Genomic DNA, 26924 nt, shown 5'->3' on the forward strand with positions numbered 1-26924 from the left:
AGGGATTAACCTTTTCTACCCAATGAAAGTCTCCTCCAAAGGGCAATCTGTGCTCTGTAGAGTCTCGTTGTGTTGCCAGATCTATAGACCCTCCCTGCCTGACTCAGCTTCCTCTCTTTTCCTTTAAAAATACTACTTTTCAATAAATTTCATGCACTCCTAATTCATTCTTAGCATCAACTTCCCAGAGGACCCAACTAGAAAAGTGTATTCCAATCCAGTTCTCTTATTTTTCTCTCCATGCTGCTTTTATAATCCTTCTAGAAAGATTATAGATTTTATTTCAATGGTGGAATCAGTTTTTATTTCAACCAGTGAAGTAATGTACACAACAGATCCATCAATAGATTCAGGAAACCATTAGTTCATAGTACTCTTACAACTCTTTCTCGGTCTTAAAGTATTTTTCCTGAACAAACTCAATAACATTGAGGCACAAATGTTGTTTTGTAGATGCCATTGATCCTCTACAAGGTACTGCAAGGAACTGACACATTGATTCCATCTGGTGATGCCAGTCTGCATCCATGTGAGGAGAGACCATGCAGGGAGCTGTGGTGCTTTAGGCAGTTTTAATTCTAAATGGGAAATGTTTGCTTTGAGAGTTTGGTCCTTCATCTATACCTTTCCTGTTCTAAAAAAAAAAAATAAAAATAAAAAATAAAATAAAAATTAAAAAAAAACTTTGATTATGAGAAGGAATTTAGTAAACCATGCTTGGGCAGGGAGGGGGTCAAAGGGTAAAGGGAAATGAACTCCAAGCAAGAGATACATGCATTGCTAAGAAGACTGGAGGAAGAAATGAGGTTAATAACAGTAACCTCTGTCTTTTAATTACTTGAATCATCCAGAGGAGTGGCATCATATGGCCAAAGTTCAGATAAGAATGTTCTCATCATCCATTTCATGCGAACTTCTGACTGAAATTTTAGATTCACCCCAGTAGTAGTGTGCTAACATAGCTGTGCATTTACCATGAATGTACAGTCTAGGACATACAATAGGATGGAGTCGAGTGAGGGTATAGAGCCGAGTGCCAATGGCCTAGAGTGCCACATCTGATGTGGTTTACAAGGCCGCATGGGGTTCTAAAAAGTGAGTCAAATGTTTGTTCATGACAACTGTTTGCTTTGCTTTACAACTCAGTGAGATTGACCAGATCCGTACATCTTTAAGCTCTTTTATTTTAGTCTCTCTGTTAAGCTGGTAACAGCTATACTGTGCTTCCTTCCTCACTGGGGATGGGGGGAAGGGGTGATGATAAGTTGATACTTGTAACAGAAATTGAAGAATTCCATAGGCAAAAATTCATTTACCTCAGGGAAGTGGAGAAGTCTCTAAGAAGGTGATCATACACTTCAAGTGATTTGAAAGCAGTCTCATTCCCATCTCTCTCCATATGTCCTAAAGGTAATTCCAGATGCCCAGGTAGAGAAGTGCCTGGGAGGGGTGAATGGGTCATCTTGCTGTCATTAATCATTTGCAGACTGTTTCCTAGGGCTCCCTGAGCCCTGCCCTGGTGTGATCCACAGTGTCTCCTGGCAACAAGATATGTGAAAGCTCAGGTCCTCCTTCAGCATCTTTCTTCTCTAAATGTCAGCCTCAGAGAATTATCCTGAGGAGGAAAAAAAAAATCTCCTGCAGATCCTTTAAAACAAAAGCATCCTTTACATGTGCATTTTAAAAAGAGGATTGCAATGCTTACTGTGTTTTTTAATTTGGGCAACACACTTAATGTATGAGGTAGTATGTAAAAATGGAGATTGTGTATAAGTGAGGTTGATGTATACTTGTCTCCCCTACCTCAGAGGATTGTTTTACAAGCCCTCAAGTAGTATGTCATTGCTACTTATTTATCATACTCAGACATTAGCATTTGTCAAAATGTGTTTCATGGAACACTGGTCCTTTGAAATGCTCATGAAGAAACAGATTTGGTTTAATTGGTCTTAGTAAGTACTGCCCCCCGTATCTCAATCTCCGAGATTCACCGTGCACAGTAAGGGATATGAGGAGTCATACATTCAAGAAACCCATTCAACTTTTTGTTTAAACTGATATTTCCTTAAGTCTTTTGATGATGGAAACCTTTTTGTATGTGTGTAACGTTTGTTAACATCCCATAGCAATGTGCTGAGGACATACAGTCAAATGATTAAGAGCCTGTGCACTTAATGGTTGGATTTGAATCCCAGCAATGACATTTACTGACTGTGTGACCTTGGACAAGGATATTATGCTCTTTGTACCGCATTTTCCTCATCCAAAAAATGAGAATAGTGATAATACTGCATTAGGTTGCTGTGAGGTTCAAATAAGTTCATGTATTTCAAGTGCTAGCAGAATCCATGACCCATAGTAAGCATTTCATGATGTTTCCTGTTATTATTGTGACTTTTCTTTCTTTATCTTTAGAAAAAAACTTTGATCTAGTGATAACAATAAACATGAAGTGAATATAACCTTATGGTTGACAAACTTTCCCATACATGCATATTTTATCTTCAAATTAATCTTAATAGATTGGCATTATTGTGGTTATATCCATTTTACTGATTAGGAAAGGGAGGCTAAGAAATGTGAGTGTATTTCATGATTGGGCAGTAAAGCGGAGAGCCAGAATCAAATATGGGTCTTGTGACATCAGATCTTGTGCCTTTTCCACTTAATATATTTGGTTTTCCTATGGTTCCAATTAAAATATGAAAACTGTCTACTTCTAGTAGCTAAGAAGGTTTGCCTTTCAAAAGACATATAGCTTAAACCCCAAAGATTAAAAATAGAAATTAGAAATTAAAGGCATTACAATAGATGAAATTTAAGCAAAGCAAGCAAGACGGGGCCTTTTGAGTGAAAGTGCCCAGAATAGTATTGTAGAAGAGTAAAGAACATATACATGGGATATAAGTACATTCTCCAGGTTACAAACTAAAAATCAGTACATATAATCTGACCAAGGATCATTATACGTTTGTTGTTTTTTTATTTTTTTTCGTCACATGCAAGAGGAAATTCTAGATGTTAAAATACTAAATTTCTATGACGCTTTAAGAGGTATGAAAAAAATCAAACTCAGTATTTGAAATCTGGATTTGAGCTGAAGAAAATTGACTGGCCTTATTTTAGAATAATTTATGATATCTTTCAACCATGCATAATCTGAAATTGAGAAAAATCATGCTTCACCACTTAACATTTACTAGAAAATGCAGTTGGTACATTAGCCCTGTGGCTCCTTAGGCCATCATGGTGCTATCATTCTTGACATCTTTGGGTCTCTGACTAATGTTGAAATAATTAGGTGATCTTTGAAGAACTTTTTAGGGGATGGTGTAAAGGCCCTATGACAAACTTATGTTTTCTTTCTTTCTTTTTTTTTTTTTTTTAAGTTTTACATATTTATTCATTCAGAGAGAGCGAAGAGAGAGGCAGAGACACAGGCAGGGGGAGAAGCAGGCTCCATGCAGGAAGCCCGATGTGGGACTCGATCCTGAGTCTCCAGGATCACACCCCGGGCTGCAGGCGGCGCTAAACCGCTGTGCCACCGGGGCTGCCCAAACTTATGTTTTCTTAAAAAAAAAAAAAAATAGGTGGAAATAACAGAGGGTGGGGATACGACCATAATCCCACTAATTTGCCATTGATCACCTTTATAAACAAAGACGGTCTCATCAGAAGTTCAATTTCTGGTCAGAAGAGTTAACAAAACCAATTAAAATACCTGTGTGGAGGAGTAGATAGGAAGAGGGGAAAACATTTCATTCTGCCCAAATCACAATGGTCCAGTGATATGACCGTATTGATCCAACTTGACAAATGAAAAGTCACATAAACCTTTCCTTTAGATCACTATCACTAGATTTAAGTTCCTCATATTTCCCCCAAAAGTTTATCTTGCCTTATAAACTACTTTTCTCCTTTTAATTAGAAAATGGGATCTATTTCTCATTTTGCTTTGCCTACCAGGGAGCTCAGAGGTAAACTTAGTGCTAAATAGTAGTTCATGATTTCATAAATAGTAGTTCTGAAACTTGATGTATGCAGTCTCATATCCTTTGTAGCCATGATTGCTAATACTAATTTCTTTCTATATGAATTTTGGTATTCATGATATTTACATCCTTTTTTGCATGTCTTTAAAAATAAGAGTGAAATGAAGGGGGGAAAGAAGGAAAACAGTTAAGAGAAAGATTTTCAACAATGAGCTCTGGAAAATTAAAATTTTTTTCTTCATTAGCATTCCATTAACCAGAGTTCCCCCAACCAAGGCATTTTACTTAATGCTGTTAGTGTTATAATTATACTTAAAAATAAGTGCTATAAGAAAACTGAAAAATATGTTCAGATGAGGTACAAAGAGAGTGATAGAAAAGGGAAGGTAGAAAGACTGAACCTAATCAGTGTGCCTGGGTGGTCCAGTCAGATGGGCATCTGACTCTTGGTTTTGGCTCAGGTCGTGATCTCAGGGTCATAGGATCAGGCCCTGATGTCAGGCTCTGCACTCAGTATGAAGTCTGCTTGAGATTCTCTCTCCCTCAGCCTCTGTCCATCCCCCTGCTCTCTCTCTCTCTCTAAAAATAAATAACTCTATTAAAAAAAAAGACTCAATCAATACCTGACTTTTATTAAAGGTTCAAAGGAAATGGTTGTCAATATTAAGATAAAATATTTTGCGGGATCCCTGGGTGGCGCAGCGGTTTGGCGCCTGCCTTTGGCCCAGGGCGCGATCCTGGAGACCCGGGATCGAATCCCACGTCGGGCTCCCGGTGCATGGGGCCTGCTTCTCCCTCTGCCTGTGTCTCTGCCTCTCTGTCTCTCTCTCTCTGTGACTATCATAAATAACTAAAAATTTAAAAAAAAAGATAAAACATTTTGCAAAGTAGAGAAAGCCTCTTAAATTCATCCCATCTGAAAGCAGCCAAAAAGACAAAGAAGTGATTTTGGGGGAACACAGGCTTACGCAAGGGCTACACTCCTAGTTAAAGTTTTTTGACATTTTACCTGATGGTAAGATCTTTGCATTTCCAGGTCCTTTAAAAATGTTTCTATTTTCTCCAGGGCATCAGAAAGGAAATCCCTGGGATAGTTCACAGGAGAAAGAGAATCCATTTCCACCACCATTTGGAATGGAAGCAAGTCTGGCCTCATTCTTTGTCTGGGGACCCTTGAAAACCCACCTGTCCAACAACTCCAAGATTTGGTGGCAAGGAGACTGTTAGCAACAGAAAAAAGGTAAGAAGAGAAAATGAACAGCTTAGAGCTGACAGTCTGTTCCCCAGGAAGGGCTGACACAGTCACTCCCAGTACATCTTCGGGCATCTCCTAATGCCTGTGGTGTCGTGGTACTACTGTTTTGTTGTTTTAGCTCGGATCTCAGTTTGCAGACTTGCATCTTTCTGAAGACCAGTAGCTGTTTATTTATAAGCCTCAAAGAGCTATTAAGTGAGTATGTGGAGGCAAGTGGAATTGCTGCTGAATGCATAAGGTAAATTGATTTGTACCTACAATTTACATTTATTCTTGGGGTATATTTGACACTAATGTTGTGACGGAACTGCCATGATGAAGATTAATTACATAAACATTTTTTGCTGACTTTGTGAGCAGCTGAGTTGATTGTTTTACTTGATTTTCTGAGCTTGGTGCCTAATAGCAAGGTGGGAGACATTTCTTGGTTTTGCTGGCACCTTCATAGATTACGTGTCCCAGACCAGTCTTACCGAGTAAGGAACTGGGGAGGGTTTTTGCTAGCTAAAGTGCTCCACCTTCCTTGATTGTGAAAGAAGAAGTACAACAGCGCTCAGCTCTTAGAATTTTTCAAACATCTGGATTTGGGAAGAATTCCCCAGAATAAAATAAGAATTGTGCTTCCAAACTGGGTATAAAAGTGCTACACACACAAGAAAGGGCGATTTGTTAAGTTTTTCTTGCTCAACCAGTATTAGCCTAGACCCCAGGCCCATTGAGCTAGAGAAGGTTATGCCCCCAGAAGCTCTATTTCTCTCCTTTGTACAATGGGGGTAATCATAGTACCTCCTGGTGCTCATTGGACTACTCGCGTTGGCGTCTGCAGGGTAGATGCTAAAGACTCAGGTTAGAGGCCCAGCTCAGGTCACACAAATTCAGAATCATTGAGGCACTTACTGCCTAAGTATATCCAGTTACGATTTAGAAAGCACATTCTTTGAGATTACAGAGAAATCCTGTGGGGTTTTCAGGGATCCAACAACTAACTAGAAAGGCTTCTAAGTCCGGGCACATCACAATCACTGCTGTAGGGCTCATCGTCCAGGCCCACTTGTGCATTCAAAGAGGGCAAATACTTTTTTGCGACAGGCTCAGTGTGGGAGGGAGCCCTTTGCCAAAGTTGCAAAAATCCACAGCTGTTCCACCAGAAGTCTTGTTTAGGGGAGTAAAGGTGAGCCCCCCTTCTCTCTTGAAACCCCCCATCACTACTGGATGCAGGCCAAGTGGCCTGCACCTCCCTGAGCATCCATGCCCACAGGAAGCCCGCATCTAGGTTGGCCCATAACTGCTGTTTTCACCGCTGACAAGGTGACACAGGCTTCATCAGCTCCTGAAGCAAGAAAGCCCAGATGTGACCAACAAAGCCTTATTTTGACCTTTTGGTACCAGGCCTAGAGAAAAAATACACCTTGTTTGCCCACATCCCATCGTTGAGACAGAAGAAAGCACAATATACTCTTCCGAAATTTTCCTGCCTCACTCAATATTTGAACTCACTTTCCTAATGTGTGGTTGATACATTTGTTGGAGTCCTGAGAAACTGAAGATGAAGATATGCACACAGTGTGGGGGAAATCATGGGAATATTCCAGTACCCCATAATTCTTATCAGCAGGGGGCAGTTCCATCCATGGGGAAGATCATCGATGGGGAGTTGAAGACAGAGCAGCTGTGTGGAAAGGGGTGCTTACCTCCATTTCATTGCGGAATGCCCTGCAGAGGAGCCAGGGGAAATAAACCCCCTAACCTAGCTGTCCCTCATGCCTCAATGCTCACCCTGAAAACCAGGGGGGGCAGGGGAGCCATCGGACAGGGCCCACGCTGGCTAACTACAGGACAGGGAGCAGAGAAGGATGGAGAAAGCATGAGGGAGCAAATGAAAGATACCCAGCACACCTTCTTTCCATTATGGTCTTTTTTATTATTACCTGACATTCACGGGGTACTAATCATGGACATTAGGTGACACTAGAACTATTAGAGGCATTTTCTATATATTAGCTGGTTTAATCCTCACAACAGAGCTCTGGGATAAGCACAGTTATTTCAGGGGTGAAAAATCAGAGGCTCAGAGAGGTTTCATAGTCTCTCTTTGGTTTCCAAGCCCACCTCATAATCAGGATTCTAACTTTACCTGTGGAACGGAAAGACCAAACAGCTGTATTTTTACCTGTATCTGCAGGGAGGTGAAGCAGTTGATCCTCTAGGTGTACACTCAAAATTTGTTGAGAAACACTTTTTTTTGGTCACCTGTTACTAGGGAAGATCAAATTGAGTAAGCAGTGATGTTTTGCTTTATCTCTTTAGCTCTTATTCTATTTACATGTTTATTTCTCAGCTTGTGGGCTTTTTTTTCAGAATATAACATACGGGTGGAAAAGTACTCAAATTTAAGTGCATGGCCTGATAGACTTTCACAAAGTAATTCACTGTGTAACCTGAACCTAGACCAAGAAACAGAACATTCTCCACCCTAAGAGCCCCTGGCCCCCCTTCCAGTACCTAGATCCAGATCCTCACCACCCTGCTTTCAAATCATGATCCATCATTCTTGTCTCTAGGTGACGGGACACAACGAGGACATGAAAATACTTATTTTAGGGGTTCCTGGGTAGTTCAGTGGTTGAGCATCTGCTTTCAGCTCAAGTCATGTTCCTGGGGTCCTGGGATCAAGTCCTGCATCGGGCTCCCTGCAGGGAGCCTGATTCTCCCTCTGCCCGTGTCTCTGCCTCTCTGTGGGTCTCTAATAAATAAATAAATAAATAAATAAATAAATAAATAAATAAAATCTTTTTAAAATACTTATTTTATACATTTGTAGATTTATTAATGATTTATTGCACTATATCAGGTGGCAGCAAATGGCCCATATACCAAATATAGCCCACATCTATTTTTGTAAATAAATTTGTATTGGAACATGGCCATGCCCATTTGTTTGCCTATTATCTATGGCCACTTTCCAGCTATAGCCGCAGAGTTGAATAATCACCAAAGAAGCCTTATGGTCCCCCAAACCAAAAATATTTACTAAATGGCCCTTTAAAGAAAAAGTTTCTTGCCCCTGTGCCAGAGTATAGGAACAATACGGTATAAAACAAAAACAAAGAACAAAAAAGACCTGACCTGCTCTGTGTCATGAAAATGCCTACTGACTGGTGGGGGAAACTGACAGTAAACAAGTAGCTGTACATATAAATAATTAATGATACACCACGAAAGGTGTTTAGAAAAAAAGCCCAGAGTGCCACAGAGGGAACAGGGGGCCATCCTTCTGTGCTGTCACATTTTTCAGAAAGTCTCCCTACCCTGGCCTCACACCTGGGTTTTTTGTTGTTGGTTTGGTTTTGGGGTTTTTTTTGGGGGGGTGCGGAGTTGGGGGTTTTTTGTCTTTTTTTTTTTTTTGCCTGGACAGGTGCAATATGGATCCTCTGGAACTGTCACTGAGAGTATGGGTGAGCAGCCTGGTGAGGGTCATTCTCCAACACCCGGTGTCTGAGGGGCGAGGAGAGCTCATTGGGAAGGGCCGCTGTGCAGAGCCAGCCCCCGCCCCCAACATTATTGCTTGTGTCCGCTTAATAACAGGTTGTCACCTCGCCTGTTCACCTTTAACCCAGAGGCCCAGACACGCTTCCTCTATTTCATTATCTGGTGACCTCTCCCATCAGCAGCCTATGGCTGTGAATTCTTTCTGCCTGTGAACCGGGCCGCCGAGTGCGATGCTGCCGACACACCGCAGAACACTGGCTGGGGCAGCAGGTGCACGCTTCCTGGGAGGACCGTAGCTTTACAGTTAATAGCGCTGGGAAAGACTTTATTTCTTTTTTGCCCCGGAGGAGTTTGCAGAGAGTGAACATTAGGATTTGTCTGTGACGGAAGAAACTTTCCACGACTTTCTCACCTTTGCCTGGTCCAGATCTGCGGGAGAACAGACTTGCGGGGCAGGAATCCAGCCTGAGACATCAGTGAGGGCGCGGGCACTGCCACAGAGCTGCTGTGGCCTCTAGACCTGCCAGCGGCTAACTGGGGTCTTGTGGAATGATTTGCGTTTAGAAGGCTCTTATCTTCCTGTCTTTCCTTTTAAATATTTTATTAAAGAGAAACGTATCCTTACCGAGCAGGCATTTCGGTTCCCTGGAGTTGGGTTTGTAGCTCCGAGAGGTTCGTCTTCAGAGCTGGTTACTGGAACAGACCTCTTCACACCCTCCCTGATCACAGGCTGGTAGCCCTTCGAGCCTTGCGTGTTCTCAGCACATCTGCAGCAGCAGAGCATGGCCTGGTTCTTCTGAGCTGCCTCCTGCAAAGAAAAAACTTGGAGATGATGATTTCGTCTCTCCCTGAACGAGGAGTCTCAGGAAAACAGTCTGTACGACAAGAGAGGCAAACCTTTATAGCTGCAGAAATTGAACTTAGGGAAGTTAGGGATTCTTTAAACTAGGATTGCAAAACATCAAAATAAATTTCCGCATGTGTAACACAGGCCCATGTCGACATCAGTAATCAGTCCCTGCATTTCTTTCTGCTGAGCTTGGACAAGGCTTCAGATTCATTCTTTCTTTTTTTTTTTAAATTTTTAAATTTTTTTTTTTTTTTTATTCATGAGAGACACAGAGAGAGAGAGACAGAGAGGCAGAGACACAGGCAGAGGGAGAAGCAGGCTCCATGCAGGGAGCCCGCGGGACTCAATCCCGAGATCCCAGGGTCACGCCCTGGGCCCAAGGCAGGCACTAAACCGCTGAGCCACCCAGGGATCCCCAGATTCATTCTTAACGCTGTATTTCTGGCGACCACTATCAGGAAATAAAATACAAGCTTTAACAGATTTAGCATTTCTGATTTAAGTAACTACTTTGGAGTAGACAGCATATTGTGAATAAAATGATAATAAATGAGTATTTATCATGTGCCGGAGATTATTCTAAGTGCTTAACGTGAATTTGCTCCTTTAATAGAAACCATGTGAGTACAGACTTTGGATGAGTGTTGGATCACCAGGTGCCCAAAGCGTGTCTGGTACACAGCAGGTGCTTAGCAAATTGCTGCCATTGAAAAGAATTCTAAAAAGTCCTATTGTTCTTCTCACATGCCAGATAAGGAAACTGAGGTCCAGACAGCTTCAGTAACGTTCCTAGACTATAAAAGGCTCGAGCCATGATTTAATATTGCTTTAGCATTTTGTTCATACTTTTAATCACGTTACTCTACTACTTCTCATAAATAATGTTTGGTATCTCTGTTCTTATTTATTAATGTCCAATAAGCTGCTCATTTGGTTTCATTGCTTCCTTTATTCTTCTTGCTCCTATCCTTTTTGATATTTTAAGGAACTATTTGTGAAACAAAAAGGGAAAATCAGGAGTCAATATCCAAATGCCTTTGGGGTTTTGACAGAAGCCATAAGTGAGGGAGGCCAGGAGGGGCGGTGGGGAGTACACACCCTCCGGGCAGCTGCTACTCAGCCCTGGCCTTGGCAGCTGGGGGGAATGCAAGCCGGCACTGCCAAATCTTCCCGTTTTTCAATAGAAGCAGGAAATCTGAACCCTGCCTGTGAAAATGCCAAATGAAAATATCAATCTGAAAAATCCCATATGTAAAATGTTGACAAGCAAGGCAATTTGGGGAAAAAAAAAAAACACAAACCCACCAGAAACGGAACATTGCAAGTCCAATAAAATTTCTCTCTGGGCTCAATCTATCCATGGATCTGTAGCTCACAACCTGTGGGAGAAGCAAAAGTAGCCACGGCTTTGGGTAACTGATTGGGTTGTTCTGGTCAAAACAAACAGACAAACCATGACAGGACATCACTCTAACTATTTGTTAAGAGTTTTAGAAGAGGTGTCCCTGGGAAATAGAATTGCAAGAATGATAGTATCTCAGTACTTCAGCACGGTGCTTCATATTTTTTAATTCACTTCTATAGATGCATTTGAATCTCCCTGAAAGTCATTCTCGTGGTCCACTTACTTGGTCAGTGTTAGGCAGTAGCATTCAGGATCAGACCCTAGTCTCCAATCTCAAGCTGGTTTTCCTGAAGCAACACAAACCCTGAAAGTGGATAGCTACCGCCCCAACATTCATGATTCATACAGGCCTCTGCTTTCACATCTCATATATAATCAAGAGGTAAAGGGGTGCTTGGGTGGCTCAGTCAGCCAAGCATCTGTCTCTTGCTTTTGGCTCAGGTGGTGATCTCAGGGTTGTGAGATCAAGCCCCAAGTTGGCTCCTGTGTTGCGCAAGAGTCTGCTTGGGATTCCTTCTCCTCATCCCCTACTGCCCCTCTCCAACACCCCCATGGGCAGTCTTACTCTCCCTCTCAAAAGAAAAAGAGGTAAAAAATTTATCCAGAGCTCATGCCTAATTCCTGATGAATGTTTAGAGAGGAAACAAACAGGACAATCATGTGAGGATACTTGAATGATTGCTCGAGCATGCTATTCTTGGCAGACTGAGGTTGTTCATTTCCATGTGGTCCTCCCCAAATCATCTCTAATTACCAAAATACGCGCCGAGCAAAGGCTGGATAAATAATATAATTGTGGCCTAATCATTGTGTACATTCCTAAACACTCAGCTAATGACTGGTAGGTTTGGGGTTTTGATCCTCCAAGTGTAGCTTACTGCCAGCCAGAGCTGAAATGTGGCATGTTTTGCATGCTCCACGGAAACCATTTTAAATTAGGCAGATTTGAAAATCATCGGATGGAAGGAGATTTTTCTGATCTCCAGGTCTGTGTGGGCCTCTTGAATGTCAGCTCTATGCAGGAAGGGCTCTGTGTTTGATGCCTTTCTGCCAGGATGTGTATTTGACAGCTGTTCTGGGGTGTCTTTTTCCCAGCCACTGGCCTGGCTACTGTTATAAAGCCAATTAGAGTCGCAGGCAATTAATGTTATTTTCCTCAAGTGCTCCTGGAAATGCTTATGTCATGTGGCACTTCTGCCTGAAATCTGTGACCTTTGGAAATACAAGCACAAGAAAGCAAATAAGCTTGGCTGTGCATGTACTCTGTTCCATTAAGTTATGAAGAATATGAAAACAGATTGTAGTTGCCGCGTGCAGAGATGTCTGTGGAGCACTTTATGTCTCAGGATTCTTAGAAATGAAGATATGTGCCCACACCAAAACCCAGATAAACCATAAAAGGGTGGTAGGTGCATTGAGCAGCAATGCATTAACATATGTGCAGCAAAGTATTTAAGAAAAATTGTAATGTGTCCATAAACTAGCACTTTACACTAGTTTTGCCACATTTTAAGAAGGATATTAACAAACTGGAAATGAAAGAAACCCTGACATTTTAGGAATGGAGGGTTGGAGAAAATGAACTGTTTGATCTAGAAAGAGAAGCCTTTGGGGTAAGGAGGGGAAGATTATCCTCCAATAGACACACTGAACTCTCCCTGAGAAAGCTTGTCTTAGTCTCTGGATTTTCTTTTCTTTTCTTTCTTTTTTTTTTTTAATTTTATTTATTTATTTATGAGAGACACAGAGAGAAAGGCAGAGGCACAGGAAAGGGGAGAAGCAGGCTCCCTGCGGGAAGCCCGATATGGGACTTAATCCCAGAACCCCGGGATCACGACCTGAGCCAAAGGCAGATGCTCAACCACTAAGCTACCCAAGTGCCCCAGTCTCTGGGTTTTCTGAAGGGATCCCCTGGTTGAGAAGACCTAAGAACATAGTAGCTACTTAATAAAAAATTTTTGAATGAGTGGAAAAAAATGAATGGGGCCAATGGAACAAAGAATTTATAAAGAGATGAGTACATGAAAGAAGCTATTATGTGTAATGAGTTGCTTTCTGAGCTGTGCTCCCTGTTGCCTGCTGAAGCCAGGGCTATAAACTGGTGGCCCATGAAGTGTCACTTGCATTTGGATGGATATTGATTGCTCACTCGGTGTTTTCTTCAAGTTTAATGTTCAAAAAAAAATTAATCGAAATGATGACACCCTCTCTCTCTCTCTCTCTCTCTCTCTCTCTCACACACACACACACACACACACACACACACACACACACACACAGTACTGTTCAATGAAGCATGTGTTTCTGGTTGATCTCATCCCCCTGTTCTTCTAGACTGAGCTCCATTGCACTCACTGTTCTTAGCTTTCTTGTCCCCGAAGGTAGCTAAGATAGCCACCCTTGGCTTAAGCAGATGCCATACATAACCACCTGTTAGGAGTGTGGTAGAGAATGTTCCTATGCTGGGAAGGAGAATGGGCTGGGCTTGTGGTTCTGAGAGGCCTTGATTCAGTGAGAATAACCATATCTCATTCATCAGAGTAAAAACAGCACTGGGCTGCTTTCAGCCAATTCACAAGCACTGTCTTTGAACCCAACCAATTGTGCCAGGAGCACTACCTCAGCCACAAAATTCCCAGGCCTGTGTGGGTCCAGGCTGCACTAAGTGTCCTCAGACTTCCACCTCATACCTGCTGGAGTGATTACCTAACCTGCATCCTTGTTCTACTTTTGCCCCTCTTCTTTCTTGCTTTCATTGGTTTCCATCCAGCTGAACACACACACACACACACATACACACACACACACATCCCTCCAGGCTCAAATCACAGTTGTAGGGAGTAGGGTGGAGGAACTCATGACAATGAGTTGTGTCACCCATTAGTGACATCAGTATTACCAAGAGCTGGAATTGAGCAGGTTTACAGGGAGCTGGGAGCAGGGACCTGTCTGAATCTGAAGGTTGCCATGGTTGTACTAAATGCTAATCACTCTTCATCACACTGACTAATGGGTGTGGAATCTTTGGCTCAGGTCCTTTGCAGCTCTTCCAGGCCAGCTCCTGAGAGAGCTGCAAAGTTCTGTGGCCAGCTGTGCCTCTTCCTCTTTGCTCCCTTCAAATACCATGAATTATTCTCAGATGTGGTCCCCTGAAATTTAGACAGTGATTCACAGGAGAGCTGAAGAGGCAGCAAAAGTGAAAAACAAACCACCTGCTTTGGAGCCAAGGTCCAGTTGTTGACGGCACACACCTAATCAGGTCAAATTGGTACTAAAATGCTGTATTTAAGTGCCTTCAATATCTTACAGATGCTGCACAACCATATTGGGAAAGGCCAAGTTGTCCTATTATTCATTGAAAAATGGGACACGGTGCAGTTTTTAAGGTGAATCTAATCTAGGCTCACCTAGCAAGGGCTTAATAAATGCCAGCAGGGCTGGAGAGGCCATTTGCCCGGAGCCATAGTGTTTAGTTCAGCTGGGGTGAGAGCTTTGTGTTTCTGCCATCTCTCAGGTGCCATAAGCCGGTGGCAAGATGGCATCCTTGGGCCACACGTGGTTTGGTCCTAGAGTCAATGTCCAATATGTCAGGCCATCAAGGCAGATGGTGAGCAGGACAATGTTTCTGAACTCTTGGAAAACATACCACTCGAGAGTCCAGCAAGGGAAATGCCTGAAATTGGAAAATAATGTAATAGAATATTTGATTTGCCACCAAAGACCTTAGCTGGGAAAAGTGCCACATTGAAACGAAAGGACAGCTTGGCTGCCTTGGATCTTTCAGCTCTACTTAGTAACTGCCTGTCCATGGGCTGGGCCCTGGACTCCCAGTGGACCCCTAAAGTGCCCGTTTTATGTCTCCCTCCCCAAATGCTACACATCCACAAGCACACACCCCAGAGAAGGTTGGTAGTTGTACCTACAAAGTTGTAACATTAGCCTAAGAACAGAAGTCAGGGACAATGGTCACTGGGTATTTCCTCAGAGGGCCTGTAGGTGGCCATCAGAGGGGATGGCAAGGTAAATGAAATATCATTTCTGTTTAACTCAATTTGCTTTTTCTCCATGCTGCCAGCTACTAACTTGGCCTCTGAGACACAGTTTTGGTTTTGTTATTTTTTTTCCCATGCTTCTCCAAAACCTTTCTGAAACAGAATACCTCAGTCCTTCAAGGTTGGCCTCATTGAGCCACTAACTCAAAAGTTGGATTGTTTCTTGTCTATTCATAATCTAGTTCCCAGGGCAAAATATCTGTCACCTCCCTGCCCCCTGCCAATATTCTCTGAGCTTCTCATGTCCGGTTCCTTGGCATTCACTCTACCTATGGAAAGCTGCTTATTTTAAATACTTGCACATCTCAGTTTTCTTCCTCTCTGGCTAAGGGAACATCCTTGGCAAATCTGAAGCTATGGAGACTTAAGAGTCCCAGAAGTAACCTTCAGCCAGTAACAAATAGGAAGCCAGTGGAAAATACTTCAACCTCTTTGCCCTCAGTTGGCACAATTCATTAGTCTTCCCAGAGTTCCCCACTGGCATCGAGTTCCACTTGTCTACAGTGGTATCTGACATGAAACACATTGCTTTATGTGCTTCTTTCCTTTCTTATCTTACTTATTCCTCCCTTGACGTTTCCTGGTACCTCCAAAATACATAATTTACACTAGAATCCTCCTCTTAGCCTCTGCTTTAGGGGAATCCAAGCTAAGAGAGTGAGTCTCCATGCAGTAAGGAGGGCATGCATGTTAGATTGTGATATTGTGCCTTTGGGGGCTTACATTTGGTGCTGAGTCTTGGTTTACCAGGAAGCATATAAAAAGCAAAGAAAAGCACCTACCCAAAACTAGGTGAATGAACATAGGAAAGAAGGTTAGCCTTTGGTAACATTCAAAGATGGCCAACATCTTTATGCCTGCTTAAGATCTATTCCCACAGTGAAGCATAATACCCAAAGAGGACAAAGGGCCATAATTGTTTTTGTTCTCCAGTATGTCCCCATAAGGTAGACACATAATAATATTAAGTATAACTCTCATAATAGTAGAATGCTTTCTATGTATTAACTGGCCAATTTGTGTAGAGAAGAGTTTATTTGCTAGATCATGTGGTAACTACGTATAGCTTTTTAAAGAACTATCAAACTTTAGAGAAGGTAAAAATACTTCTTTACCCTTTTAGGTTCTTAAATTGATATAAGACAGATTAATAGAAGGAAAACTAAATTACATGCATATGGGAGCCCATAAGAGTATGAGACCCACAGACAGGCAGGCAATTGGAGCTTATATGCATCCTGAGCTATGGAGAAGGTGGTAGGGGTCTGGAATTTCAAAGAGGAGGAAGACTGTTTACAAGAAGATAGGAAGAGCAGATGTTTGATACAAAAATGTGTGTCTAGCCATGCAGAGACAGTGGGACACAGAGAGGAATTTAATCTCCAGGCTCTGCCAAGCTTCCCCTAGTTTACCACACCTGGGTCATACTCTTTGTTGCTATCTCTGGTGATAGTTATTTTGGACCAGACCCTCTGTTGAAATTCTTTTAGACAACGAAGAAGGAAGTAAAATGCTTTTCCTGAGTCTTTTAGGCCTTGATTGATTTCAGCTCTAAGTAATCCACGTGCCAAAGTGCCACACTTTGAGGAACCTCATTCTGAATCCCTTCAAAACTGTTTTCCAGAGTGGACTATTTTACATTCCCACCAGCAACCTATGAAGATTCTGGTCTGTACATACCCACCAGCACTTGTTATTGTGTCTGTGATTATAGCCATTATTGTGGGTGTGAAGTGGTATCACATTGTGGTTTTGATTTGCATTTTCCCAATGCCTAATGATGTTGACTGTCTTTTCAAGCGCTTGTTAGCCATTTATGTATCTTATTTAGTGAAATGTCTATTCTCATGTTTTGCCCATTCTTAATTGTGTTGTTTGTCTTCTTATGGAGTTGTAAAAAGTCTTATATATTCTAGATGTAGGTCTTATATCACATATATACTTTTGGAAATACTTCCAGTCTGTGGCTTGTCTTTTCATTTTTTTAACAATGTCTTTTGAAGTACAAAAACTTTTAATTTTGATGAAGTCCAGTTTGTAATTTTTTTAAATAAATTGTGCTTTTGATGTCATATCTAAAAACTCTTTGCCAAACTCAAGATCACAAAAAAAAAATTCTTCTAAAAGTTCTGTAGTCCTCTTGCATTTAAGTTTGTGATCCATTTGAGTTAACTTTTGTGTATGGTATGAGGTAAGGGTCTAAATTCATATTTTTTGCCTGTGGATATCAAATTTTCCAGGCAAGATTTGTTGAAAAAATACTCTTTCCCCATTGGCTTATCTTTCTCCCTTTATCTAAAATTAATTAAGCATAAATGTCACAGTTTACTTCTGGACTGTCAAATCTATTCTCTCTTTCTCTCTCTCTCTCTCTCTCTCTCTCTCTATATATATATATATATACACACACACACATATATATATACTTTCCCAAGACCACAACCCCTATATATATATATATACATACATACATATATATGGAGAGATATATATGCTCCATATGAAGATATATGTATATGTATGTATATATACATATATACATATATGTATGTATACATATGTACATATGTATATGTATACATATACTGTATATATATATATACACACACACATATATATACATATACTCAGAGTCACATTGTTATACTGTCTTGGGATTTTATTATAATTTGGATTTGTAAAAGGTTCCCAGGTGACTCTAATGGGCAGCAAAGTTTAGGAATCACTCTGATAAAGAATAATTTGAGGGATGGGGTAAGGAGGCCACTTTTAATAAGGTGGTCAGGGGAAGGCCTTTTTTTCAAAGATGAGAAGAAAAAACACTAGCCATAATGAGCCATAATCCAGAAGATGCTTGGCCAGGCCAAGCCAATTATGTTTGCAATCTGCTAAAGTTGGGCAGCCATTTTCACACAGGAGGCCCTAGCTTGTTAAGTCTTGAGTGTCCCATTCTACACAATCGGCCAGCACTTCATTCCTCCATTGATTTTCAGATCGGGGTGTGTGTGACCTCCTTTACTTACTCAAAGGTGTAGCACAGATATGCCATAGGATAAGCCCAAGCATTCATTCACTCACTCATTCATTTCATTCATTCATTCATTTAATAAATATACATGGAGGGTCTTTTATATGCAGAGTACTATACTAAGACCTAGAGATATAATAATGCATGAAAGAAAGTCTTTGCTTCATGGAATTGACAGGGCATCTCCCTAGTGTTTCAGTTACACACACACACACACACACACACACAGAGCTGTAAGATTTAAATGCAGTGGTGCCAGAGGAAGAAGTTAGCACACACCCTCTATATAACTGTTGGGCTCCTATATTACCTTTAAAGAGACTGAACTAGATATTGATGCTCTCAAAAGGATTAAGTAGTTCCATGCTCGGTGGTAGCTGTGCCCTCTTAAGAGGTCAGAACCCTGAGTTGTAGGAAGAGACTTGGGTCCTTTGTTCCTCATGCTCCCTCTTCTTCAGCCTAGAAGGAGGAGCTGTCCTTTCACTGGTGGTTTCTGGTCCCCTTAGAATCTCTTTCATCCTTTATCATAGTCAACCACCTTCTTCTAGTTTATAATTCTTTATGTAAAAATTTCCCTGTTCAATTAGCCAGTGAGGTTTCTGTGTTCCCACTGGTCCCTCAATGAGCTAGCCCAGAGTTATGGAAACAAATCAGTATCATTTGGGCTAAGGCAGCGAGATATATTGCATAGCTTCTTCAAAATGGGGGGGGGGGGTGGGGAGCCAAGGGGTGTGTGTGTGTGTGTGTGTGTGTGTGTGTGTATGTGTGGAGATTGGCTCACTTTCTGAAACCCCAGTCTAACCTCACAGCCTCATGCCATACAGGGAGCCTATGACCGATCAACATTTCCCCAGGCTTTGCACCACTAACACCCAGTGGCAGGAGTGGTTAAAAATTGATGCTCCCATTCCAAAGAGCTGATTTCATTTTTCTTCCAGCTCAGGTTTGCTTCAAGGTTGAGAAAATTGTTAGAATGGATAGGAAGAGATCCAAAGCAGCATCGTAGCCCCTGGGGTGTGTACACAGGAAAGTGTTCATAACAAAGTTAGTAATGCGGTGGTGCTGCTTGCCCAGGGCTGTTCCTCAGAGCTGGTGTGATGTAGAAGGGACAGTTTGCAGGATCCAGCCTTTTAAATGTGAATGTCCTTCCTTCTGGCCTATTTGTGAAAGAACCAATACTCCAGGGTAGTTAAACATGCAGTCATTAGAATCTGGGCCCTCGAGTTAAACCCTGGCTCAGCCACTCTGTGTGATCTTGGCCAAATCACTTAACAAGCCTCAGTTTCCTCATCTGTAAAATGGATACAAAGTAATACTTATATAATAAAAGTTTGTTGTGAGGATTGAATGAGTTAATACATATGAGGTGCTTAAATGAGGACCTGAGCTTTTTAGTTGCCATGACAACAGTGATTATGACAGTGAACAGGCAAGTGCTAGAAGAGGGAAGGGGAATACAACAATGAAAAAATTCTGTGAACACTTACTAATTTGTTGTGTTCCGTGTATTTACACTGCAGAGCTTATTTAATCCTCTGAGATAAGACTTTTCCCATTTTATAGATGAGGAAGCTGAGGTTTAGGCAGATAAGTCCCACATCATAGTTAGCCACTGACAAAACCCGGTTTTTTCAACATGTCTACAACTACTAGGTAATTGTGCTTCCACGTCACCAATCTTCTCTTCCCTGCCTATCTTTCCTGCCTTAGGTCACATCAAGCTCTTGCAAGTTCCCTGCACCTGAGCTATAGTGGGCCCCTGTCAGTCCCTCCCTGATCGTGCTGTCCTATCTCAGGATCTTGGTCCTTGCTGATTCCTTTGGGCAGTTCCTTTTCCACCTCTTTACCTAAGTAACTTCTCATCAAATCCTTCCCCAGACAGGTAGTCCATGATGGTGTAGTTAGTTCACAATGCCAGAGGGCCTCTTTCCAATCCAGGTGCCCTGGTGTGGACTGGTGTGCCTGACAGAAGGCGTGCCTTTTCCTACTTCTTACAAGTTTACTTGTGAAGCTGTGAGTTCATGGGGCTACCACACTGGAGCCAGAGCCTTTAACCCATTCACAAGGTTCCACATGGCCTGGCAGTGATCACACCTCTTTGCTTAGGTCCACTCCTTGTTATGAGGTTTTATAACCCCATGAATCTTGCCTTCAGAGTATTTACCACTGTTATAATGTTTCCAACTTTTTATTTTTAAACAATTCAACACATAGAAAAATTGAGAGAATTATACAAGGTACACACTTATATCCTAGATTCAATGACTGTTAACATTTACGATCTGCTTTTACTATTTATATATACCTATTTATCTTTCATTTAAATCTTAACAAAGTCTAACATACAGAAAAATTCATGAATTGTAAGTGTACAGCCTGGTAAAGTTCACAAGGTGGATGCAGCTGATCCTCCTCTGGATGTATCCTCTGCACAAAAAGGGAACCTACAGAGTGAAGGGTTGCACCTATTGAGTGATTGTGTCCCTTCTGAATGGCTGGAATCCCAGGTTTTCAGCCCAAATGGCCGTAAGACCACTGCCTAGCCCCTGCTTGGTGCTCTTCTCCAGGCCTCTTTCCCAAGACCACAACCCCTGAGCCTCACTGATGCTGTAGTGGCTGTTCTTCCCTGAAGAGGAAGGCAGAGCTTGGACATACAGGCAGGGTGTCCAGACACATTTATGCAGGGCAGCCTGAGTGGCTCAGTGGTTTAGGGTGGCTCAGCGGTTTAGAACCGCCTTCAGCCCAGGGCATGATCCTGGAGATCCGGGATCGAGTCCCATGTCGGGCTCCCTGCACGGAGCCTGCTTCTCCCTCTGCCTGTGTCTCCCATGAATAAATAAATAAAAATCTTTAAAAAAAATAAAACTACAAACAGACACATTTATGCAAGATTCCCTTACAGTCTGGGGATGGAGCCATGCTGGGGACTTCATTAGTTCTCCTGTTCCAGGCCTCACTGATGTTACAGGTTAAGTCTGTTGCTTGAATTCTCAACATTTAAGGGACGTTTCTTTATTGTCTTACTCACTCTCTCACCCAGCAAATACTTGTTGAGGCCTAGCTGTGCCAGATACTGGGGCCCAGGTAGGTTACATGGGCGACAACTGTAAGCATTACAGGCAGAGCTGAGATGCGAATCCGGGCAGCCTGACTTCAGACCTGTGTTTGCCCACCATGCTATTATCGTAGAATATTGAACCACAGCCAGGGAGAAATGTGGATAAAAAATAATGCATTGTTTCTTCTCTTTTATCTTTGTTTATCTCCATCCCTTCCCCAAACTAATTGTGAACCAGTAGAGGAATAGGCATGTACACAGGGAAACCTCCGGTCGGATGCTGACAGGCACCCACATGAAAACAATCGCCAGAGGCCAGAAGTCGGGATAGGGAGGCCAGAGGATCTAGATGGATGGGGCTTAGGGAGTTTGAAAGGAGGTAAGGACATTAGGAGCAGCAGAGAAAAGCAAGGAGACGCTGCTTAGCAGAGAGGGAGCATCAGCACTTCCAAGTAGCCCAGTGCCCGCTGAACGATGCCTATTTTGAATTCTGACCCAAGCTCCACACAGCAGATAGTAGTCACATCAGCCTCCGCTCCTGTTCTCTGCAGGGCCCTGGGTGCCCTCTTTCTCACCTGCTTGTTTAGCCTCTGTAAGCTCCAAGTAAGGGATTGCTTCCAGTGTTTCCTTAAGGGGCGGGGGGCATAAGGAAAGGAAATTTGCCGTTCCCTGGGCTTTCAACCATTGGCTTCTCCACAGACCTCTTACACCCCCTACGACTCAGCACATATACAAAGCCTATCAGGAGCTACACAGCCTTGTCTGTGGCCCCTTTGAATAAATATGTCACCACTCTGTGAGCAGGTGGTTCTCTGCTGGTCCCCTTTCTTCCAGCTCTGCAACCTGAAAGAGGAGGTGAATACAGGTGCTTTTTGAAAGTTCTCATTCTACCATTTCATTTTACAAAAGACCTACATTAGTATGTGTTTTGGCTAACTGAAAGCCATCCAAAGAGGATTTGGGCTTTTATGAAAAACGGTGAGGAGCAAAAATAGCACTCATCACTGGCTTTGCAGCGAGCTGTAACAGAGCCAGCGCTCACCCCGCACACAGAGAGCGGCCCCACCAAGCCCCTTTCCCCGGAGACCACCCCCAGCACCTCAGCACCGAGCTGCCAAGCTTTGAACTGTGTCTGTGAGCATCTGTGCTCTATCTGCATTTATTTTGTGCATCTGTTAGCAAAATAGGTCTTCAACTACCAGAAAAGCCTAAGAGAGGTTATTGTTTGGGTCTAGGAATGCTCAGAAATGTTTCCATATAAATTAAATGCTAATTGCTTCTTTACTTTACCCCATTTCTGCTTCTGAAAGTTTTCACAGGAAAGCGCTCTACTTCCAGACAGCAGGGGAAACCTGTGCTTAGAATGATTTCCTCCAGTTCTAGTTGTGAGTCAAAAAATATTTTTATCTGGGTCCTTTTAATTGGTCCAGAAGACCCTACAGCTCACATCCCTTGGCCAGTCCCACCTGTTAGTAGAAAAAGGAATCTGAGAACAAAAATTTAGAGAGGAACAAAATGCTGAAAGGTACACTAAATTTTAACCACTTGCTTCCAGTAAACAGAGTAGAACAAACTTCTCATTCAGTATATGCTTTAAAGTCTTTCCTAGCTATTCAGGTTTTCTACATGAGCTGGCAGCAGAGAAGCCATGAGTGTCCCACACATATTCACATGCTTCTAAGACCTCACCATGTACCTCCAGGCCTTCCGACTCCCTGTACCTGCATTGCTTCCCCTGGGGAATTTCTCTGGTCATCAAAGCAGGGTGGCCACTGAACAGCAGGCTGAAGATGCACTGTAACCCTCAACCAGTTTCTGGTGGGAGTTGGCGATAAATACCCCAGCTCTGCACCCTCACAGAGGATGGCTCCGCAACACATGGTCTAAGCTAACTCCCAGAGTTCCCTCAGAAGAATTAAGCCTCTCTTCCCCATGGCAGTCACAGTGTGATAAATACCCTTCCTTCCCTCCTCCACTACTACTGATTCCTGCAATCACCTCCCAAGTAAATTGCTCCCCCTCAAAGCCTTGTCTCAGGGTCTAGCTCTGGGGATCCCAAACCTGGAACCTTTATTCAACATGTTTTTGCTAAAGAACAAGGCATCGCAATTTCAAGAAGATCCTTTTCAATAGGAAAAAAAAAAAAAAAGGCAATGAAACGGTTCTCCTTTCCAGCAACCATTAGAGAATCCCGCCTGCTTTAATTTAGAATTGCCCATAAGTTTGTTTTTGACAAAAATTGTCACCAAGTCAAGGCCTTTTAAATTTGGAGTATTATAAGCCCACCTAAGCTAGATTAAGTTTTTGAAAGGAGGGGTGAGGGCTTTTATCATGAGGATACTGAAGTGTGTCCCATGGCCAGGAATGCACTTAAGGCAGAGAGAGGAAATGGAACCAAGAGATGGGCAGTTATTTTGCTTTCTTTCTGGAACCCCAAGTTCTCTTCTTTTTACTTCATTTTGTATATCTGCTTCTTCTCTCTGTTGAATGGCTTTTCCCACCACTCTGTATGAATGGATAACATGGTGACATGATAACCTTTGAGCTCTTTCATCATCTGTTCTATACCGTAGAGCCAATTCAGAACTTCAGTGAGAGAGCCCTGATTGGCCCACCTTGTATCAGGTGTCTTTTCTGACCCAATCAGTAGCGGTAAGAAGGCTTGGGGAGGGATCTGGTCAACACCTGCCCACTGGACTACGAGCCTCTGGGGAAGTCAAAAAACAGGGCCGAGGCCCAGAAACACCCCCTAAAGAGCTGGGAGTTGCAGAAGTTTGGAAGCAGAGAAAAGTAAGAAGTCTTTCTTTTTTATTAAAAAACCTTAGTTCTCTTTACTGGAGCATGGCCTATTTGGACATTTCATAAATGCTACCTAATTCCAAGAGGGCAAGTTTCTGTGTATACTATGCAGTGCAAAAGTACGCCTATTCATTAATACCAAGCCAATGGTCACTGAGCTACCCAGTGTTCTTTATAACCATTGATCTGGGAAAAAACAAAGATGTTTTCTAAAATGCCTTTATCTGGGAGCAAAAATGTGGAGTTTATCTGTTCCAATGATAACGACCCCCAAACATTCTGTTTCCAAAGTCCAGTGCCTATATAGAGAAGGCAGGAATGCCGCCCCACTTTGGATGACCATGGGAGTTAAATCAACAGTATGTATTATTATTTTTTTACTTGAAGCAGACCCCAGGGTAAGTGCCAGCTCTGCAACGTTCTAGCTACTTACCCTCTGGAAACCAAAGATACATCTGTACATTATAGATGTAAATGGATAAAGTATTAATTGAAAAAGACTTGGCACATTGGGAAGGAGGATATAATATGGGCCCGGTGCATGTTAACTACTGATATTTTTGTTGTTATTAATTCACTATCCATGGGCCATTTCTCATTAAGATATAATCAGTGCAAACACAGAAGGGAGTAAGTGAAATGGTTAAATTCATGAATTCTAGAGTTTCAGCATCTAGATGAGATTCCAGTTCCAATATTTATTGCCTGTGTGTCATCCTCTCTCTGCCTCAGTTTTCTGATCTGTAAAATGGGAATCAATTATCACAGTAACTATCTCTTATAGTCAGGATTAGACAAAAAGAGTTCAAGACAATGTCTGACACAAAGGAAGTAGGACTCAAAACACGAGAGCCAGCATTGATGTTAGTATGATCAATATTCACAGCTGTGGACAGTATGTTGGAAATCTGCTCTCTGGGCTACAGGTGAAATGGAGGTCTTTATAGAAATGCATAGAGTTGCTCTTGATTCACATGTGAAGTGTCACTAGCCCTATCTCTCAGTTGAAAGGATATCCCAATAGAATTAGATAAATATCCCAGTTATTAGTAGTGAAACTTAGTGTCAAAAATCATATTTCCTCCTCAAGGCAAAAATAAGCCTGCTCTGAATATAAGGCCATTGGGCATAGGCCAATTTGCTACTTCAGTATGAAATATTCCAGGTGAACAGATTCATGAATATATATTTCAGCCCAAGTTTACTGGTAAGATATAGTATGAGAAACACTCATTTAGGGACATCTGCTTTCATGCATTAGGCAACACATAACTTTAATTACTAGCCTGCCTGCCTTTCGAATTGAATTCGTGTTTATTCTTGTGATTCTGATAAACTGCTGTCCTTTGTGGTAAACTCTTAACTTCATTGCAGTCATTATACTTGCAGTCCTCACCCTGAGGGCAGAGCCCTGGGTAGGACAACGTACAGTTTCCAAGATATTGGCAGACTCCGTGATTCCGACTCTCACTCAGGTTGGAGAACCCCAGGGATAGTGGATAATGGGATGAACCCTGGAGTCAGTCCATGATGTTTTGAATCCCAACGCTATCATTCCTTAGCTCTGTGAACACCAAGGCTTTGTCCCTTCATTTATGAAACAGAAGCACTAATAGTTCCTCTTCATCAGAATGTTGTGACATTTATTTTATTTTTTTAAAAAAGATTTGTTTATTTGAGAAACAGAGGAAGAGACAGGGAGAGGGAGAGAGAGAGAGAGAGAGAGAGAGAGAGAGAGAGAGAGATCGTGCGCACAAGAGGCAGGAGGGGCAGAGGAGAGAATCTTCAAGCAGACTCCCCACGGAGCACAGAGCCTGATGCAGGGCTCAATCCCAGGACTCATGAGATCATGATCCTCACTTAAACCAATTATCAGACATCCAACCAACCAAGGAACCCAGGCACCCTGATACTGTTGTGGCATTTAAATGAGATAATAAATGTAAAACACTTAGAACAGTATCTGGGACATAATCTGTACTCAGAAGTATCTGTTAGGATGATCGATAATCCCATTCACAAATGAGAAAACAGAAAAAAAAGAAACAAATGAGAAAACAGGATCAGAGAATGAGTGGAGCAAGAAGCTTCTGTTGACTGAAGATGTAAATTAGGATTAGCGATGCCACAGTGTCTACCGTGCTCTGAAAATTGATCAGGCTCTATCAGGAAGGATACAGAGGGGGGGCATAGCCCCAGAAGATTGACTAAATTGAGTTTTCAAATATTTTCTAAGTCATTCAATTCAGTGAAAACAACTGTTGGCTTGGGAACTTGTGGAAAGATGAGTCTGGCTGAAAGTGTTGCTTCTTATGAAATTATTTTCCCCACCAGCCTTGGCTCAGTGAACCCCTGTAGAGAGCCACAGCGCACTGGGAGGCCGAGAGCAATAAAGGGTCCATGTGCTCAGATCACACTGCAATATAATTTTTAAGGTTTCTTCTATACCCTCTGAAAAATCTTAGAAAAAACAGGTGAAGGTCCAGAAAAACAAGCAAACGTGGGCGTTAATAAGGGACTCTTGTCTCCCAGAATAGCCTTGAGGATTAAATGAGATAATGTATCCAGAGTGTTTCTAGGTTCAGTGGCTGGCAATTAGTAAGTAGTCAGTAAGTGGTAGACATGAAGGGAAGCAGTTCAAATCAGCCAGAGAAAAATATCCTTGTCTACTCTTAGAAAAGGATTATTTCATTCTACTTGGGCTGATAAAATTCTTTTCAAGAGGCAAAATCAGCACACATTATATAACACTGCGGCCCATCCCTGGGGCCAGTCCCCACCTTTTGACGAAGGTCAGGCTGCCCTTAACTCAGGTGCCGACCACGGGGGTGTTAGAAGTGCCAGGCACTCAGCTTAATGGTGAGACTCCAGAGATCTTAGTGGATTTATTTATTTTTTTTTTTTTAGTGGATTTATTCAAATAAAAGACGTAGCCAAGAGTCTGTAAGCAATTCAGCAGCTTTCCTCTTTTTTAAAGTAACTAAATCCACATGTGA

At 42.2% G+C, this 26924-nt stretch overlaps 1 long non-coding RNA gene across 1 annotated transcript in view; it reads left to right on the plus strand.

The window, feature by feature from the left end:
• LOC119864663 overlaps window positions 1-26924 on the plus strand; it is a 61478-nt gene that overhangs the window by 13778 nt on the left and 20776 nt on the right. The window contains exon 2 of the long non-coding RNA XR_005374777.1: window positions 5059-5232. This is a non-coding gene — a long non-coding RNA (uncharacterized LOC119864663). The remainder of the gene's footprint in view (window positions 1-5058; window positions 5233-26924) is intronic.

The sequence above is a fragment of the Canis lupus genome, chromosome 20, assembly GCF_011100685.1.
Source record: "Canis lupus familiaris isolate Mischka breed German Shepherd chromosome 20, alternate assembly UU_Cfam_GSD_1.0, whole genome shotgun sequence".
In the NCBI taxonomy this organism is placed as follows: domain Eukaryota; kingdom Metazoa; phylum Chordata; class Mammalia; order Carnivora; family Canidae; genus Canis; species Canis lupus.